The following is a 19,905-nucleotide window of genomic DNA, read 5'->3' as shown; positions in this document are numbered from 1 at the left end:
ATAGGCCCCAAAGTAATGATGCAAACAAATCAGCATGACAGGCATTCGCAAAGGCTGCCTCTCTTTCTGAAAGGGTTTCCTTTAAGAATAAGAACAGTCTATTGGATGTGTCATAGTGTCTGGGACACGCAGCCCATTTTGATACGTTGATGCATGGGGCCCCCAGTCTCCGTCCCACCATCCCTCCCCTTTGTCATAACCATTCCAAACAAATATTTGTATATTTGATATCTCTGTTGCCATGATTTATTCCCCGTTACACCCCGTGCCCCCCCCCCCTGCCTTTAGCAGTGGCGTTCCTTTGAAATCTCGCCGCTGTTTTATTTTGCTTTCAGGAATTTAATTGCTTAATTTGCTCAGATCCTCTGTCATACTTCACTGGCTTTTAACTGCACGGGGAGATGAGCAGTTTTTCATCTTTAAGGGGAGCTGGATTGTATAATTAAGACTCTAACCGAATAAATCAATAAGACAGAAAGGCAGATGCCGACCGTTAACCCTCGCCGCGCCGACCGCCGTGCCCGGGCCCGACTTTCCAATTTGGACCTATTTAAGCAGAAACTCCACCTGCGGCTTGCATACTTTTTCCTTGAAGTGGACCTGTCATCGGAAGTCTATTTTTTCATGTTAAGGACATGCATGCCAGCTAGAGGTTGCAGCAGGGGATGATCTGTGTCAGACATTTGGGGAGGGGGGTTCGAGCAACCATTTTGTTCTGCACAAAATATCAACTACAGATCACCACCGTTTTATGTAATGCAAATCAAACAGACTTTTTCTACATGGTTCTAGCCTCTTGTTACATGATGGACAGGGCCGGTGCTACCACTAGGCTAACTAGGCAGCCACCTAGGGTGCTCTGCTGCCTAGGGCGCCCAGCCATTGGTGTTCCTACTCTCTTCTGTAAGCAAGCAGATATTCATTGATGGGTGCTGGTGAGGCTGCATTTGATGGGTGCTGGTGAGGCTGCATTGATGGGCGCTGGTGAGGCTGCATTTAATGGGCACTGGTGAGGCTGCATTGATGGGTGCTGGTGAGGCTGCATTTGATGGGCGCTGGTGAGGCTGCATTGATGGGTGTTGGTGAGGCTGCATTTGATGGGTGCTGGTGAGGCTGCATTGATGGGTGCTGCTGAGGCTGCATTTGACGGGCTCTGGTGAGGCTGCATTTAATGGGGGTCTAGGGTGTCAAAACTCCTTGCACCAGCCCTGATGATGGAATACTTTGCAACCTCCCCCTCATGCTGCATCATGTATGGATTCTGTTCAGATCTAACCACATTCCAGAAAATAGGGATTCCAGCATCCATAGGGATTATGTCTAGAAGGGCAGATATGTACACTACATGTGTGCTAGGATGAAGAATAGAGATAGAAGTCTCTGAGGCTGCCACCCCCATCCTAACCTGTACCCAGCGAATACATGATCTGGAACAAGTATGCAGCTAGTGAAAGTCATTCAAGCATCCCATACTATGTCCAGGACAGGACATTTCCCATTTTCTGTCTCGAGAGGCTCCCTTTAAATTCTAAACTTCCTTATTTGGTTAGACGTCCCTTTAATAGACCACAGGCTTCCCTTAGAAGAGCCTCGCCATGGCTGTTCTGGTGGAGCGAGGGTTAACCGCGCCCCATGAACCATACAGAAGGCCATGTATCATGTTTGATTTTACAGTAATGCTGATAATAGAGGGAGGAGGAGATGTATGTCTGCAGGTAATAATGTATCAAACCAGATTCCCGTATCAGACGGGTTACAGGCCACAGTAATAGAGAACAATGAGATTGTTACTCAGCATCAGTAATAGAGAAGAATACGAGGAATGGAATAAAGAACTATACAAGGAATGGAAATAAGAATGATACAAGGAATGGAAATAAGAATGATACAAGGAGGGAATGGAGAACGATATGAGGAAGGGAATATAGAGAACGACGTAAAATAGAGAGGCAAGGCCAGTATTCACAAAGCACTTGCTCCCTAAGTTACGTCGGCGTATCGAAAATGGGCCGGCGTAACCCCGCCTAATTCAAAGTAGGCAGGTAGTGGGCGTGCTACATTTAAATTAACCGTGACCCCATGTAAATGAAGGGCCTATCGTACGGCGCATGCTCAGAATCACGTCGCAAATACTCCCTTAAGAAACGTCGGCTCAATGCTTTCGACGTGAACGTCACCTACGGTTGACCTGCAGTTCCGACGTTCATACTTTGCATGGGCTGCGCCACCTACAGAGGTGTTTTATCTTTACGCCGGCGTATGTCTTACGTAAACGGCGTAGCTTACTGCGACGGGCGTACGTACGTTCGTGAATCGGCGTATCTTGCTCATTTACATATTCGACGCGTAAATCAACGTAAACGCCCCTAGCGGCCAGCGTAAATATGCAGCCAAGATACGACGGCGTAGGAGACTTACGTCGGTCGTATCTTGGCAACAGTGAGGCGTATCTCATTTTAAGAATGCGCGCAAAGATACAACAGCGCTCATTCGGACTCTACTGATACGCCGTCGTAAGTCTCTCTGAATCCGGGCCTTAGACTTTGTTTCACCGCTTTAGCCAAATGAAATAAAACATTTTGATTTTGTCTTTTTTCCGCCATCCATTGTTGTCAATCGGCAAATGTTTGGAAATGTTTCTGCCACAAATGTTACACCGATGACTGGAACTCATTAAATCAGAAATTTGCAGATCACTTTGCATTAACCCGGCAAATACGATGAATGTTAATTGAATCTCTTCCAGGTATTTTCTAGTAGTGGCGGATGAAGGATAATTAAGTCCCATTTTAGCCACGAGCTTAAACATTTCTACTTCTAACCTCTTCTTTTTTTATTTATTTATTTTACATTTTTTTTTGTCTCTTCAAAGTGTTGCTGTCAATTCTTAAATACACGTCAGTGACTCTCACACAGAGTTTTTATTATATGGTTCTGGTGTCACACCATCGTGGTGCCAGGACTGGTGTCGGGGTGGAGATGTGCCAGGATCTGCCCAGCTGTAGTTGGAATGAGATACAGAAGGCTGTAGGCAGCTTTTAGTGTCGGCCAAGTCAGAAGAAGAAGATGACAGGTGGCAGGAATTAGTGTTAAACCGTGGCAGACAAGGGTCAATGCAGGCAACAGATAATAATGTAATCCAGAGACAGACAAGGGGTTGAGCCAGACAGCAGACAATAGTGTAATCCAGAGGCAGGCAAAGGTTGAGTCAGGCAGAAGATAATAGTGTAATCCAGAGGCAGGCAAGGGGTCAAGACAGACAGTAGCTTAATCCAGAGGCAGGCAAGTGTCGAGGCAGGCGGAAGATAATAATGTAATTCAGAGGCATGCAAAGGTTGAGTCAGGCAGAAGACAATAGTGTAATCTAGAGTCAGACAAGGGTCGAGGCAGGCAGCAGACAATAGTGTAATCTAGAGGCAGGCAAGGGTCGAGGCAGGCAGCAGATATTTGTGTAATCTAGAGCCAGGCAAGGGTCGAGGCAAGCAGCAGACAATAGCTTAATCTAGAGGCAGGCAAGGGTTGAGGCAGGCAGCAGACAATAGTGTAATCTAGAGGCAGGCAAGGGTTGAGGCAGGCAGCAGACATTAGTGTAATCTAGAGGCAGGCAAGGGTTGAGGCAGGCAGCAGACATTTGTGTAATCTAGAGGCAGGCAAGGGTCGAGGCAAGCAGCAGACAATAGCTTAATCTAGAGGCAGGCAAGGGTTGAGGCAGGCAGCAGACAATAGTGTAATCTAGAGGCAGGCAAGGGTTGAGGCAGGCAGCAGACATTAGTGTAATCTAGAGGCAGGCAAGGGTTGAGGCAAGCAGCAGACAATAGCTTAATCTAGAGGCAGGCAAGGGTTGAGGCAGGCAGCAGACAATAGCTTAATCTAGAGGCAGGCAAGGGTTGAGGCAGACAGCAGACATTAGTGTAATCTAGAGGCAGACAAGGGTTGAGGCAGGCAGCAGACATTAGTGTAATCTAGAGGCAGACAAGGGTTGAGGCAGGCAGCAGACATTAGTGTAATCTAGAGGCAGGCAAGAGTCGAGGCAAGCAGCAGACAATAGCTTAATCTAGAGGCAGGCAAGGGTTGAGGCAGGCAAAGAACTCAGCAGGTAGGTTGCTTCATGGCAGGTAGGCTGTTCTATGTACATCTTGGAGAACTAAGCACAGATCTTCTGTGGATGTCCACTGCCTCCAGTCTTTCTGTCTCTTCAGGTCATCCCATGCAGACTCCATGATGGTGAGATCCGGGCTCTGTGGAGGCCAAACTAATACTTCCAGGACTCCTTGTTCTTCTTTACACTGAAGATAGATCTCAATGGCATTGGCTGTATGATTGTGGGGGGTTGTCCTGCTGCAGAATAAAATTGAGACCAATCACACACCTCCCTGATGGTATGGCATGATGAAGAAGTATCTGCCTGTATTTCTCAGCATTGAGGACACCATTGATCCTGACCAAATCTCCAACTCCATTTACAGAAATGCAGCCCCAAACATGCAATGAACCTCCAGCATTCTTCATAGTTGGCTGCAAACACTCATTATTGTACTCCAGCCCTTCCCCCAACAAACTGCCTCTTGCTACAGCCAAATATTTCACATTGTGACTCATCAGCCCAGAACACCTGCCGCCATTGTTCTGCACCCCAATTCCTATGTTTTCATATATTGTTGAGTTGCTTAGCCTTGTTTCCTATCACAAAAACATAGGAACTGGGGTGCAGAATGGTTGCCATCTGGTAGGCAGGCTCAAGTTCCACTTTAACCAGTCTCTGCCCGGGCTATAGACAAGTGACAGCCGGGCGGGACATCTCTCCCGGAGTGACTTCTGGGTATCGCAGCTCCAGCGCTGTGACTGGCCGGAGCCGTGATGACGTCACTCCCGCACATGCATGATCGCCGTTAGAAACGGCACGCTCAGTGCGCCTGCGCCCGATGTCGGTGCCGCTATTTGGGAGATATTTATTGCACCTACGGGCACGCCTTTTAGTCTAGGCTTACCTGTAGGTTAAAGTGGTTGTAATGGGTTTACAACCACTTTAAATGACGGTGGTCATTACTTAATCTGGAAGACCGAGGACACCTTGTGGCAGAAAATAAATACTGCGGGGACACCTCCGGACGGATGGTAACTATTGCAGAAGAAAATATGATTTTTTTTTTTTATTTGTCTTTTAATTGGCTGTTTTTGAGGCTGGATATCTGTTTAACGCATTCAATTTTCAAAGGGTCTATTATGTGCAAGCTCTTAAATGGAAGGACTTTTCTTTTCAGAATGATGTGTAGGTAATGCCCTGAGCAGCGGGCGAATATAAAATGCGTGGAATGCTTTTACTATGCAATTATGAGCATGTGTGGCAACCTATAGATCTAGCTGTAATTATTTTCTTGTCACACAATGGGGGCGGTGGGGGGGGGGGGGGACGCGGCATGACATAAGGGCCAGGTGATTAGTGACCTTTTGTACGCCCCTTGCTGGTCAGTTCCGTGCACGTGACTGTGACCGTGTTCATAGGAAAGACATAATGAGCCGGTTTGTTCCCCCGCTGGTAGTACACTGTGCACAGAGACTGGACGTTACATCACTCTGGGTTACGACATCGGAGTTTATTACTCCCTCAGAGTTCTTTTATCCATTAGAAAATCTTTTATATTTCCTTATCTGTCATTTCATGCAGATCTGTAGTTAGTACTTAAAGCTGAACTCTGGTAGATATAAAATAAATACATATTGATGCAGCTTTGTAATCCTTAATGCATCAAGAATTTTTTATTTATTTTTTTGCAAGCCAAGTGCCTGAATATGACCCGGGATCAGATTTACATCAATGTATAGCAGACAGAGAAGAGTATAGCAGAAGGAGAAGCAGCACAAGCAATTAGTTAGCTCAGCCAGGGCCGGGGCAAGGGGTGGGCAAGAGGGAATGCTGCCCTGGGCGCAATTGTTAACTGTAGGGATGCCTTCCTTCTGTTACAAGGCTGACAGGAGAAGTTACAGCGGCAATGATTTTGACAAGCGAGTGACTGCTAAGCGTAGTACAGGGCAAGATCCAGGGAGGCAACGGGGCAATTGCCACACCCGATAAAAAAATTTGCGGCTGGGCCGTGTGAGTGAGCAAGCGGGCGGCTCCACGAGCGGGTTAGAGAGCGGGCGGTGCGGTTTGTTGGTGGGCGGGCTGCCGGGCGGCTCAGTGACTGTGTGGGCGGGTGAGAGAGCAGGCTTTGTATGAGCAGGCAGCTGGCCAATCAGCGAGCCGGAAGGCGGGGGCAAGTGACAATCCGCAAGGTGTGGCAGGTGACATGGCAAATGACAATCTGGTGGCAGGCAAGTGACAATCCGCAGCGTGTGGCAAGTGACAATCCGCAACATGTAGTAGGCGGAGTGGCAGGTGACGTGGCAAGTGACTATCTGCATCTGGTGGTAGGCAAGTGACAATTCACAACATGGGGCTGGTGACGGTGGCAAGTGACACGCTCAGGGCTCCCACTGATTCAGCATTATGGGGAGTTGAACTATTTCATTTTATATAACAATATAATAATATACATAATGCGCTTCAATCATCCTGACACCATAACAACCATGGTGCCGTGATGATTGAAGCGGCAACACCAGCCATTTCCCTGATAAATTGCCCACAAAAAAAAACATTTTCTGGCAGTGTCCCTCCCGAGACTAGACTCTGGATCTGCCCCTGGCGTAGTATCCCCTAGGCTTGTACATAACGGGGGGAGGGGGGTTCTTACTGCAATATCTTGTCTTAGTAGCTCTGTTCTAGGGGTAGCAGCCCCAAGAGAACTGGAACCCTTCCTGTAGAGGAAAGAACACTCTTCTTGGGCTTCCTGCACATTTTTCACCTCTCCAGCCACCTTTTGGGTGCCTCTTTCCAGGGATTGCCTGAGGCATGATAACAATTCAACTGATCATTTGACTCATCCTGCCCTATGCTCTAGAAACTTCTTTCAGAGTCAGGTGGGAGTAATCAAACTCTTAGCGAGTCAGGAAACCCTGAACAGACCAACATAATCAATCAGTGCACCACTCTCTACAGTGCAGCCAAAAAATAAGAAAGGCCTATAAAACAAAAAGGTCCTTTAAGTGCACCGTGTACCTGTGTATGAGCGCCGGATACACTCCCATCTTACAGCCAGTCCCCTTGCTGTGGGGTTTTCTATTGGCACAGCCGTAAGACATGAGCGGTGCTTTCCTCGGAAGCGCGTCGTCACTTCCGGTTTCCCCTGGCCCAGTGTCTGCACTATGGAGGAGAGTGTGGATACAGGAGGATCCACAGCCCGGTAAGTTCTGGACTTCCTGTAGGGGGGATATTGTCATCAGTGTTGTGAGCCCCGCATTGCTGTCAGTGCGCATGGGGGGAAAAGAGCTGTCAGTGCAGCGAGTCCCGCACGGGGAAGGTTGCTGTCAGTCCTGCGAGCCCCACACGGGGGGGGTGGGGGAGCTGTCAGTGCCACGCATCCCGCACGGGGGGTATCTACACCTATCTGTAATGCTGACCTAATGCTGACCTATATACACCTATCTGTAATGATGACCTATATACAATAGCTGTAATGCTGACCTATATACACCTATCTGTAATGCTGACCTAATGCTGACCTATATACACCTATCTGTAATGCTGACCTATATACACCTATCTGTAATGCTGACCTATATACACCTATCTGTAATGCTGACCTATAAACAATAGCTGTAATGCTGACCTAATGATGACCTATATACACCCATCTGTAATGCTGACCTATATACACCTATCTGTAATGCTGACTTATATACACCTATCTGTAATGCTGACCTTTAAACAATAGCTGTAATGCTGACCTAATGCTGACCTATATACACCAATCTAATGAGCTTCAAATGGTAACAAGAGCATCCTTTCACTCTGAGGGTCAAATGAAGCAATTATATGATAGAATTGGAGAGCAGTAACAAAAACAAAGAGACAAAAGTCAATAGAGACATGGGCAGAAAGCAGCTTGGGTGGGCAAGCATGGGAGGGGGGAGGAGAAACCTGCGGGGGCAGTCCAAGCTGCAAGCCAAGTTCCAGGATAGTCTAAGCCAGTGGCTCTCAAACTGGGGGTCGGGACCCTCTCGGGGGTCGAATGAGGATTTGCCAGGGGTCACCGAATTCTGGGCTGTTCCTGAAGCCAGCACCGCTCTCCTGGCCTTTTTGTGGCTGCCCAGCTGGGCTGTTCCTGGAGTCCGCAGCCGCCCATTCAGTTCACGGCATGGCTGGGGGCAGAGACTAGAGGTCAGCTGACTGGCGGGGAATGTGAAGTGGGTGGGACTGGAGGAGACCCTATCTCCTGATTTCAGCATAGGTGCCACTGCTACGAGACAATACAAAGTCGAAGACACAGACCTGTGATTATAGTTGCCATTAAAAGTCCTCAGTCAGCAGATGACCTTGATCAAGAGCACCCAAGTTGGCTGATCAGAACTAACCAGACTAAGGGGTCACGGCACTAGAAAGGTCGAGAACCACTGGTCTAAGGGATAGCTACAGCCTTGTGAGTGAGGCTCCATCCATGGGTGTAAGGCCATAAGTAACCCAAGGGGCTTAAATCTTAAAAAAAAAAAATCATAGGTGTCTGATAGAATGCTAGAAACCTTCTCATTATTTAAAAAAAAACCATGAAGTTGGATCTTGACATCATATAAAGTGAGAAGTTGGGATCTCCACACTAAAGCTATTGTTTTTTGAAAAAGCTACCATGGGTTGCTGAACAGTTGGAATAAGGTATGTATGAGCCAGACCAGGATGCTGTAACAAAAGGAATGGCTGCCAAATAGGCTTAATATCGCCAAACCTATTGGAACAACTGACAACTTTATTTGATGCACATGAGCTGCCTTAGACGTGACCAAAATCTCCTGGAAAGTAATGTTGGAGGAGGTTTTAGAAAAGTTCAACCATATCTGAGACCAGACCTCTAGAGGCAGGGAAACCCAAGAGGCATTTATTGACATAAGAATGGACTTTCAGGGAAATGGGAGCATTAAAATGGGCATGGAGAGTTGTAATTAGCTTTGTGGAGCAAGGGTCATCTGAATAAATGAGATCAGATTTATTGGATTTTTAAACTAATGACTGGGTCACCTTAATCAGAAAGGGGCAGAGAAGAAGCCTTTCTAGATAGCAATTCTAATAATAGATATCTATATTGTTTGCTTTTAGGCAAGACTTTTAAGAGTTTCAAAATGGAGCATAGGGTCCACCTCTTCATCCTTCACATGCATACCATGGCCCTACTGAGTCCTATGAACAGCTGTACTAGTGGTGGCCTTTGGTGGTGCAGTGAGGTATGGACCTGGTGATATTGCCTTTTGGAAGAAAGGTGAAGATCACTGTAATGGGGACAGACCTCGTATTGGACCATGTGGACTACACTCAGGGGTGTGGGGTCATGGCTCCTTATAGGATGAATGCAGCCTTAGGATGAAAAGGACCTGACGAGGAAGCTTTCAGAATAAAAGGTGAAGATCACCGTAATGGGAACAGACCACATATTGGACCATGTGGACCACACTCAGGGGTTTGGGATTGTGGCTTTCTATAGTATGAATGGGGCCTTAGGATGAAAAGTACCTGTTGAGGATGCTTTAGAAAAAAAATGAAGATCACCATAATGAGAACAGACCTCATATTGGGCCATGTGGACCGCACTCAGGGTTGTGAGTTTATGGCTCCCTGTAGGACAAATGGACTCTCAGGATGAAAAGGACCTGACCAGGACACTTTTAGAAGAAAGATGAAGATCACCGTAATAGGAACAGACTGCACATTGGACCATGTGGACAAAGGGTTTGGGGGTATGGCTCCCTGTAGGATGAATGGGGCCTCAGGATGAAAAGGACCTGGTGAGGATGCTTTTGGAAGGAAGGTGAAGATCAGTGTAATGCGGACAGACATCATATTGGACCATGTGGATCACACTCAGGGGCATGGGGATATAGCTCCCAAAAAGATGAATAGAACCTCAGGATAAAAATTACCTTTTGAATGGTGAGAATGCTTTCAGAAGAAAGATGAAGACCACTGTAATTGGAACAGATTGCACATTGGACCATGTGGACCATACTCAAGGGTTTGGTGGTATGGCTCCCTATAGGATGGATAGGGCCTCAGGATGAAAAGGACCTGGTGGTGAGGATGCTTTCAGAAGGAAGGTGAAGATCCCCATAATGAGAATTGGGAAATGGTGATCTTCATTTGTGGACTACATTCGGGGATGTGGGGGTATGGCTCCCTATAAGGTGAAAAGAGCCTTAGAACGAGAAGGACCTGACAAGGACACTTTTAGAAGAAAGATGAAGATCACCATAATGGGAACAGATTGCACATTGGGCCATGTGGACCACACTCAAGGGTTTTGGGGTATGGCTCCCTGTAGGATGAATGGGGCCTCAGGATGAAAAGAACCTGTTGAGGATGCTTTAGAAAGAAAGGTGAAGATCACCATAATGGGGACAGACCTCATATTGGACCATGTGGACCACACTCCGGGATGTGAGTTTATGGCTCTGTGTAGGACAAATGGAGTCTCAGTATGAAAAGGACCTGGTGAGGATGCTTTCAGAAGAAAGGTGAAGATCACCATAATGGGGACAGACCTCGTATTGGACCATGTGGACCACACTTAGGGGTGTGAGGACATGCCTTAAGGGAGAACTTGTTCCAAAAGTATAGTTAAGATGCCTTTAAAAAGTGGTGAGGTCACAATTAGGTTGGTTCCTGTTTCAATATACCCAAGTCTCAAAGGTAACCTTTAAATAATGACTTTTCTCATATGTCTGAAATCAGGTGATCCATCTTGGTGGAACAAGGAATCATTCATCTCCCATAACCATGTTTATCACACAAGGGGATCGGGAGGGAGGGGTAATATTTTCCTCTTTGGGGGGGCTGCTTGTTGTTTAAATATTCCACCACTCGGCCGAGGCAATAACAGCCTTGCATGATTCTGCATATAGAAAGTCAATATCGGGAAGCCATACGCTGCAACAATGGCGCGCATATACATGCGTCCTGGAGGGAAATAACGCATTTCTCTCCCTTCGGAAAACATTCCATCTTCTCGCTGACATTCTGATGGATGGTTCTCGTAGCGCGCTCGCTAAAGCTCTCATTTGTGAATTCCAAATAAAATCATCTCCACTAAAAAAAAAAAAAAAGATAGAGAGATGGGGAACAATGCACTAATTATTTTCTCATAACGGCGCTCCCGAGCCTTCCGTTTCGATTAACAAAGCTTTCTGTAAGCCTGACGCCAAAAGGGCACTCATTTCCCCCCATCACTGAACGCCACTAATTTTTTATTTATTTTTTCCCGCCTGCGCAAATAGAATATCCCAGCGAACTGAGTGTATGAAAGTTTTATGCGGTTAATACCGCCTGTGATGTAGCGGCTAAATAAAAACATGTTCGGAGCAAATAAAAAATTCATACGTGTTTTCACATATTCTGTCCCCTTTTCTTTGCCATTGAGCAAAAAATCTGAAAAATGGATGGAAGTCGGCCACTTTGCTGGGTGAATGGCTGAGAGTTTAAGTGTAACAGCCATTGCATGTTATTCCGGCTGTCCAGAAAGGCCCGTGTTCTGCGGAAAGTTTAAAGCGGAACGCAAGCCAAAACTTTTTTTTTATGTTAAAAAAGTTATGTAGCACGGCCCCCTTGAGGACTGCTTGGAATCACCTGTTCATCTGCATCGCCATGACCCTGTGAACATTTCAACCCACCTGACACTCTGGGTTCAGACATCTTTTACAGAACCGTTAACCAGTTGCCGACTGTGTCACGCAGATATACTTCGGCACAATGGCTCTCCTGAGCATAAATCCAGTTTCCGAAGACCCGATGCATGTGGCCGGCAAGCACGAGCATCGCCGGCCACGCGCGATCATGTGCATGAGCGCCAGCATGGGGATTTGTGTGTGTAAACACACAAATCCCTGTGCTGTCAGAGGACAGGAGCCAGGGCCATCTTAATAGCATCATGGGCCCCTGGGCAAAGTAATGCTCTGGGGCCCCTACAATGATGACAGTGCAGGTAAACAGACATCAAGTAGGTAGGAGGCAGACGACCTCCCCTGTGTATGTATCACTCTCAGTGCCATCATGGGGCCCCCAATTTTGGGGCAGCGTGGGCTTAAGGACCAGCTGCTTTGGGGAAAAACAGGGGCCCCCCGTGCAGCTGGGGCCCCTGGGAAGTGCCCAGGTGTGCCCTCTCATTAAAGGGGAGTTCCAGCCTTTTTTTAAGTTTATTAAAAGTCAGCAGCTACAAAAAGTGTAGCTGCTGGCTTTTAATAAACAGACACTTACCTGCTTCACGGCTCCAGCGACGCGCCGGCCCGGGGGGTTCCGCTCCTCGCCCCCCCTCGCCGGCCGGCGTCTTCATTCCTAGTGTAGGCACCCGGCAGTGACATGTTTTGGCTTCACGGCCGGGCACCCACTGTGCATGCGCTAGCGGCACTGCGCATGCGCGAGCGGCGTGGCGCCGTCCGATTGGACAGGCGCTCGCCTACAGGGAGGGGCTGCAAGAAGGCGATTAAGCTAATTGCCTTTCCAGCCCCTCGGCGGAAGGAGGAAGTGGGACAGGAAGTCCCCTTCTCCTGAAGCCCCCACCCCCCCCCCCCCCAAAAAAAATTACATGCCAAATGTGGCATGTAAGGGGGCGAGGAGTGGGTTAAGCGGAAGTTCCATTTTTAGGTGGAACTCCGCGTTAAGACAGCCCTGACAGGAGCCATATCGTTTCACATACCAGGCTGGAGGCTGAGGTGATGAGAGGGCTTCCCTTTGCGGCTGAGAGCAAAGTACCCCTGGAGCTGAAGACAGAGGGTGCTTTGCGCAAAGATGCACGGGTTGCCCTCCGATGAAGCGGTCTGATGGTTCCAGAAGTGGACACCCCGGAGCAGAGAAGGCGGTCAGAGACAGGGGTTCCCTGAGGGAGCAGGAGGATCTTAGCAGGTGGCAAAGCAGAGACGTCGTCAAAGGCCAGGCCTGGGGGTCAAACACAGGAAGGCAGTCAGAAGCAGAGGCAGGAGGTGTGGTTGTGACCAAGCCGGGGTCAAACACAGGAAGTCAATCTGGAACGGGCGAGGAGCAGGTCCGTGAAAGAAGCCGGGTTCAGAGCCAGGAGAGAAGCCAGAGCAGGTCAGGCTAAGCCGGGTCAGTAACAGGTAATCATACAGGAGCAAGGAACACAAGAACACAGGATGCAGAGATGAAGATAATCCAGTGTCTGAAACATGTAAGAATAAAAACAATGCGATAGCTGCCTGTTTCCTGCTATGCAGGGGTTAATGGAAAGCTATTACCGCATTCAGGTAATTGCACAGCAGCTTAGGACTGCGATTAAAAAGATGCAACGTAATGCGATGCTTATCCGGAGCACCGACAACCGCAATTTGCATTTGCCGGGACGTCTTTACAATAAAATCTCTGAGATTGGCTGAAGTGACCCCGTTTTACACCGTCGCAAGGACAGAGCGAAGTGCTAAGCAAGTCTTGTTCCCGAAAAAATGCTACGCACATAATCACATCTTTATCTGTGCAAAATATTCTCCTACGGTCCATTATTTTTAATGGTTTTGGAAGGAAAACTGCGAAGTCGATAGATGCAGTAAGTATTGGCAGGCGTTTATTGAGATAAGATAGTGCGCGGAACTCTCCGGAGGAAAGAAAAAGGCCTTTGATTTTCCTGCCGGAAAAGTTAAAGACCATTTCATGGGGCTGGCTTAGCACCGTACCCTGCTGGCCCGGGCTGGAACCCGGACTGGGACTGGCCAAGGCGGTGACAACCCAGGCACTAGCTGTGTCAGATCTACTTACCGTGTTTCCCCCAAAATAAAAGACCGGGTCTTATATTAATTTTGGCAAAAAAAAAACTAGGGCTTATTTTCAGGGGATGTCTTATTTATTTACAGTATGTAAAAAAAAAGTTCTTTCCCCTGTCAGCTCAGCAGTCAGCATTGTGAAATTCTGTAATCCCAAAAATAATCCTTTTTCAAAGACCTTGTAAAATCAAGTACCGTATATACTCGAGTATAAGCGCACATTATTTGGCTGTGGTCAGCATGGGGTGCCCTGAGTGGTCTGCGGCTACACAGCCCCAGGGCCGCCATCAGGGGGTTACAGGCAGTACACCTGTAAGGGGCCCGGAGGTCCCCAGGGCCACGGATGGCAACCCCCCTTTTTTTTATTTTATTTTTTATAAAAACACATTTTTTTTTATATATATATTTTGGGTTTTTTATTAAAGAGCCCAGAGGTCCCCAGGGGCCGGATGGCAAACCCCCCCCCCCCCTTTTAAAAAAAAAACACTTTTTTTATTTTATTTTTATATATTTTTTTTTTATTTCTTTTTTCTTTTTATTAAAGGGCCCAGAGGTCCCCAGGGGCCCGGATGGCAACCCCCCTTTTTTTTATATATATATATTTTTTTGTTTTTATTAAAGGATCCAGAGGTACCCAGGGCCCCAGATGACAACCCCCCCCCTTTTTTTATAATTTAAAAAAAAAAAAAACATTTATATATATATTTTTAAATTAAAGGGCCCAAAGGTCCCCAGGGCCCCGGATGGAAACCCCCCCCCCTTTTTTTTTATATATATAATTTTTTTTATACATATATTTTATTTATTTTTTGTAAGGGGCCCAGAGGTCCCCAGGGCAACCCCCCCCCCCCAATTTGTGGCACCCCCCGCTTCTCAATTTACGCCCCCCCCCCCAGCTTCTCAATTTTCTCAATTAGCGGTGGCACCCCCTGCTTCTCAGTTTGAGCCCCCCTCCCCCCGGTTCTATGCTCCAGGGGGCCCATGCCTGAAGCTGTGTAAGGGGCCCCATCATTCCTGATGTCAGCCCTGCACAGCCCCTTACACAACAAATCGTAATGCCCATTTTTTTCTGCTTCAACTTCAGGGACAACGGGCCAGATCCACAAAGAAGTTACGTCGGCGTATCTATTTATACGCCGCATAACTTCTAGGATGCGCCGGCGTATCTTTTTTCTGTATTCAGAAAGCAAGATACGCCGGATTTTTGCTTAGATACAACGTCGTATCTTAGTTGCATATTTACGCTGGCCGCTAGGTGGCGCTTCCGTAGATTTACACACATGAAAATTAGGTAGATACGTCGATTCACGAACGTACGTGCGCCCGTTTGCGTAAGGCGTCGGACCGGCGTAAAGTTACCCCTGCTATAGTGAGGCGTACGCAATGTTAAGTATGGACGTCGGGACAGCGCCGAATTTTCTGCCGTTTACGTCATTTGCGCAAAACGTTCGCGAATAGGGCTTTGCGTAAGTTACGTTCACGTCGTCTAGGCATTGAGCGGGCGTAATTTAATTTGAAAATTCTACGTGATACTGAGCCGTTCGAAAAAAGCGTCATTTACGTGGGGTCATGCTTAGTTTACATAAAACACGCCCCCCTGTTCCTCATTTGATTTAGGCGCGCTTACGCCAGCACATTTACGCTACGCCGCCGTAACTTTAGACGCAAGTGCTTTGTGAATACAGCACTTGCCTCTCTAAGTTGCGGCGGCGTAGCGCAACTACGATACGCTACGCCCGCTTATATTTACGCCTATCTACGTGAATCTGGGCCCTTATGTTCACATGCTGCCTAATCTATCCCACCTACTTTCACATGCCATTGTAAAGAGATAATCCACGTTATTTACCTTACCTGTCACTGGTTATAAAGTTACGGCTGATCGGTGAATGCGTACAGCTGGCAGGAAGGGGTTAACCAACCCAGCTCTTGAACCCGCACACCGCCGTGCCCAGAGCAATCTTCACATTTCAGCCATCGATTCAGCGGTAACTTTGTCATTACTTAAAGCGGATCTCCACTCTAAAGTGGAGTCCCGCTGATCGGAACCCGCCCCCCCTCCGGTGTCACATTTGACACCTTTCAGGGGGGAGGGGGGTGCAGATACCTGTCTACAGACAGGTATCTGCACCCACTTCCGGCCCTACGATACGGGCAAAGGACGGGTTTTTCCTCCGCTTCCCGTCCGTCCCCCGTTGTATGCTGGGAACACTCGGCTCCCAGCACACAGCGGGAGCCAATCGGCAGGCGCAGCGCGACTCGCGCATGCGCCGTAGGGAACCGGGCAGTGAAGCCGGAGCGCTTCACTTCCTGGTTCCCTCACCGTGGATGGAGGGGGGAGCAGCAGGGTGACGAGCGATCGGCTCGTCATCTGCTGCGATCACCGCTGGACTCCAGGACAGGTAAGTGTCCTTATATTAAAAGTCGGCAGCTGCAGTATTTGTAGCTGCTGGCTTTTAATATATTTGTTTAGTGGCACATCCGCTTTAAGATAACAAAGTAATAACTATGTCATTTTTTTTTCCAGCACAAACAAGACGCTCTCTTGGCAATATTGACTGAAAACAATTATTTTCTTTTCTATGCAATCTATAGAGAAAAGATGGAACACGATGAACAAAAAAAAATTAACTTCGTTTTTAAAACAACGCGCGTCCCTGTCGGTAAATATTGCGCATTTTATTTCAATGTGTAATTCCTCCTGTGTATAACAAGACGAACATTTTTGTTTTTAATACAAAGCATAGCAAAGGCATTTGAAAATGAAATAATAAATAAAGGTGTCAGAGTTTTTTTTTCAACGTTGCATTGTTTGTAAACGCTGCGCTAAAAATTCATTAACCGCTTCACCCCCCAGAAGAGTTTACCCCCCTTCCTGACACTTTTTGCGATTCGGCGCTGCGTCGCTTTAACTGACAATTGCGCGGTCGTGCGACGTGGCACCCAAACAAAATTGGCGTCCTTTTTTTCCCCACAAATTGAGCTTTCTTTTGGTGGTATTTGATCACCTCTGCGGTTTTTATTTTTTGTGCTATAAACAAAAATAATGCTATAATAAATATCCCCAAAAACGATATAAAAAAAATATTTTTTTTTCCTCAGTTTAGGCCGATACGTATTCTTCTACATATTTTTGCTAAAAAAAAAATCGCAATAAGCGTTTATTGATTGGTTTGCGCAAAAGTTATAGGCCCGGATTCACAAATCACTTGCGCCGACGTATCTCGAGATACGCCGCGTAAGTGCAAATATGCGTCGTCGGCAAGCAGTTAAAGCCGCTACGCAAATACCGATCGCCATTTTATTCCCTAGGGTCACTGCAAAAAAAGAAATCATGTACCGTTTGGGGTTTTTAACCACTTAAGGACCCCTTCACGCCGATATATACATCGGCAGAAGGGCACGGCTGGGCTCAGGCACGTACCTGTACATTGCCTTTAAGAGCCCAGCCGCGGGGGTCGCAAGCTCCGTGACCGCGCCCGCAGGACCCGCGGACCCGATCGACGCCGCTGTCCTGCGATTGGTCACAGAAACTGAAGAACGGGGAGAGGTGTGTGTGAACAAACCCTCCCCGTTCTTCTGTGTGGCAGTGACACTGATATAGGGAACAACGATCAGTGACGTCACGCCTACAGCCACGCCCCCCCTACAGTAAGAATCACTCCCTTAGGGCACACTTAACCCTTTACCGCCCCCTAGTGTTTAACCCCTTCACTGCCTTTGTCATTTTCACAGTAATCAGTGCATTTTTATAGCACTTTTCGCTGTGAAAATGACAATGGTCTCAAAAATTTGTCAAAAGTGTCCGATGTGTGCGCCATAATGTTGCAGTCACGAAAAAAATCGCTGATCGCCACCATTAGTAGTAAAAAAAAAAATATTAATAAAAATGCCATAAAACTACCCCCTATTTTGTAAACGCTATAAGTTTTGCGCAAACCAATCGATAAACGCTTATTGCGATTTTTTTTAACCAAAAATAGGTAGAAGAATACGTATCGGCCTAAACTGAGGAAAAAATTATTTTTTAGATATTTTTGGGGCATATTTATTATAGCAAATAGTAAAAAATATTGAATTTTTTTCAAAATTGTCGCTCTATAGCGCAAAAAATAAAAACCCGCAGAGGTGATCAAATACCACCAACAGAAATCTCTATTTGTGGGGAAAACAGGACGCTAATTTTGTTTGGGAGCCACGTCGCGCAATTGTCAGTTAAAGCGACGCAGTGCCGAATCGCAAAAAAGGGGCCAGGTCCTTAACCTGCATAATGGTCCGGGGCTGAAGCGGTTAAGTAATCAGAGTTGGGTCAGGGTTAGCAAAATCAACTCATTCCTTTGCTGGACAGTATGGGCTAGATTCAGTAAGAAGTTACGTCGGCGTATCTGTTGATACGCCGCGTAACTTCTAGGATGCTCCGGCGTATCTTTTTTCTGTATTCAGAAAACAAGATACGCTGGAATTTTGCTAAGATACGACCGACGTAAGTCTCTTACGCCGTCGTATCTTAGGGTGCATATTTAGGCTGGCCGCTAGGTGGCGCTTTCGTTGATTTCGGCATAGAATATGCAAATGAGCAGGAATACGCCGATTTAGAAACGTACGTACGCCCGGCAGATTTTTTTTACGTTGTTTACGTAAGGCTTTTTCCTGCTATATGAGGAGTATCCAATGTTAAGTATGGACGTTGGAACAGCGTCGAATTTTGCATCGTTTACGTCGTTTGCGAATAGGGCTTTGCGTAAATTCCGTTCACGTCGAAAGCATTGACTATTTGCGACGTGATTAGGAGCATGCTCACCAGGATACGTTCACGGACGGCGCATGCGCCGTTCGTTAGAGACGTCATTTACGTGGGGTCATGTTTTATTTACATAAAACACGCCCACCTCTTCACAATTTGAATTCGGCGCGCTTACGCCGGCAGATTTACGCTACGCCGCCGCAACTTAGGGCGCAGGTTCTTTGTGAATCCAGCCCCACTAAGTTACGGCGGCGTAGCGTATCTGAGATACGCTACGCCAGGGCCGCTGATAGAAATCATGGGGCCCTGTACAGTCTACCTGACGGGGCCTCCTTCAGCTCCACCCCTGGTTCCGCCCTGGTCCCTCCTTCAGCCCCACCCCTGTCTCTGTCCCTGGCCCCTTCCTAGATGCCATATTGTGCTGCAGACAGTGCCACCCTCAGAAAGACGATGTTCGGTCATGGTGGCTGGAGGATTTATTTTTTTACATTAATTAGTTCTCTGTTCAGGTTGCCTGGGCCCCCCTGCTGGCCGAGCCCGGTACAACAGGGCCAGTTGTACTGGCCTAACAGCGGCCCTGCGCTACGCCCGCACAAACTTACGGCGGGCTATCTGAATCTAGCCCTATGTGCTCCTCTCTAAACTGTAAGCTCTTGACGGGCCAGTTCCAGCTCCTACCTTCTCCAGTCTCTTGGATACCACACAGCCGCAATCTTGCGTTTCCTCGCCGGGGGGGCCCCGCGGCGCTCTTACGGTGCTCAATTAATGAATCTACGAATTTACCTTTACTATGCAAATGTTCCAGAATGAAGACATAAAGGATTGACAGAGTTGCTATTAGTTACTCTTTATAGGCGCAATCCTCGCAGGATCCGAGAAGATAAATGAATACAAGCGGTTACAGGATTCTCCCGACATCCAGAGTAATAATGAACAGCGGCATACATCAGCCCCAAGCAGGGAAATGTCTCGGCGAGCTAAATTGACAGTTCCGGCTAAATAGTTTTTCTCAATTGCCGTTATATCTACAGCGGAAGGTTTCTTCTTTCTTTTTTTCACATTTTTATTGGCCCAGCTCAGCGGTCATAAAAATAGAAACCCGCTCGCTGCAGGTGAAGGGGATAGAATAGTCACACGCAGGGCTTGTTTTCTCAGAGAATAGGTACAGGAACCCCCCTTCTAAGTCACTTTGGGGTTTATTTACTAAAGGTAAATACACTTGGAAGTGCAGTCGCTGTAGATCTGAGGGGGGCATGCAAGGAAAATGAAAAAAAAGGCTTTTTTTCCTTGTACGTGATTGGATGATAGAAATCAGC

This window comes from Rana temporaria, chromosome 12 (assembly GCF_905171775.1).
Source record: "Rana temporaria chromosome 12, aRanTem1.1, whole genome shotgun sequence".
Classification (NCBI taxonomy): Eukaryota; Metazoa; Chordata; class Amphibia; order Anura; family Ranidae; genus Rana; species Rana temporaria.
Note: the sequence above shows the minus strand (reverse complement) of the source record.